At 45.4% G+C, this 1,225-nt stretch overlaps 1 pseudogene across 1 annotated transcript; it reads right to left on the reverse strand.

The window, feature by feature from the left end:
* Nucleotides 1–299: 299 nt before the first annotated feature.
* LOC308262279 (protein PBDC1-like) lies at nt 300–970 on the reverse strand (annotated as a pseudogene). Its single transcript has one exon. The product of its transcript is annotated as a protein PBDC1-like (transcript).
* Nucleotides 971–1,225: the final 255 nt, after the last annotated feature.

Here is a 1,225-nt window from a genome sequence, read left to right on the forward strand (position 1 = left end):
TCTTGAATTTTTTTAACATTATGAACCAAAAGCAATTTATTTATAAAATGTCTTACTTGACCAGCAGAGAAAGCCAAGAAATCGTACATGAAGAAAGAGCTAACGAAGACCTCAGTTAACAGTCTTTCAACCAGTCCTTACAAGGGGGACAACCAGAGCAGTTATTGGGAAGATGTCCTTCTGTGGGTCTTTCAATTGCACAAGAACATACATTTAACCAAGGGGGTCCGTGCAAGTAGCACTACGGTACATGTAGGCTCAGTGGAGTGGCAGCCTCTAGAGCGTGTTCCCTGTCTACCTCACAGAGATGCTTCATCACCTCTGTTGGCTTTCTGGGTGGCTCCCTTCTCACTGTCTCCTTCGTTGTCAGTTTTCTCCTTTTCTTCTCTGTTGCTGCCTCCCTCTTTTCTGTCTCCACCAGCAGCTCCTTCCTTGACTGCTGCTTCTCTGTTGTCGGCTCCTTGCTCTCCTTTTTTTTCCTGAACGCTGAAGTAAATTGCTTTGTTGTAGCCCTCCCGGTTTCGAGCAATTTCGTTGGCAAAAAAATTGGATCCTGGGGGCAAAGATGGTGTTTTCCTCAGTGTATCCCTTAGAAAAATCCACTCTCAGCAAAGTACCGTAGTTGAAATCTTCTCCAGTCCCATCAAACTTCAAGCAAAATGGCCTCCACTTCTCTTTAGCTGATTCTTATTTGAGTTCTTCTGGGTCCAATACATCTATCTTCAGTTCCTTAAAAATTTCCCGGAACTCAAGAGTAGATTTGGTCATCCACTTTGGTGAGTTTCAGGAATTGTGGGTCAACTGAGGCAGTCAGCTTGTAATAGACTTCAGCATGCTGCATTGCTCTCCTTGCTCAAGCCATCACAATATCGGGATCACTGCCGTAAGGTTCTGCAGGGAGAGAAAGAGCATGTGCCACAGATGCCAGCTCCCCGGAAACCCGTTCATCGATGTCGCCACTAGCCTCCATGTTGCCGCCCAGAAAGCATGGCTTCGCCTCCATCTTGAATTTTTATAAAGGTTCCAGTCACATAACCACCAGGCAGATCACCATAAAGAACTCCTCAGCTGGGCATGGTGAACACGCTTGTAATCCCAGCATTTGGAAAGCTGAGACTCTTCAACTCAGTGAGACCCTGTTTCAAAATAAAGAATAAAAAAATAGGGGTGTAGCTTGAAGGTAGAATGCCCCTGGGTTCCATCCCTAGTACTGCAAAAAAAGAAC

The sequence above is a fragment of the Muscardinus avellanarius genome (genome assembly GCF_963383645.1).
Source record: "Muscardinus avellanarius genome assembly, chromosome: 4".
In the NCBI taxonomy this organism is placed as follows: domain Eukaryota; kingdom Metazoa; phylum Chordata; class Mammalia; order Rodentia; family Gliridae; genus Muscardinus; species Muscardinus avellanarius.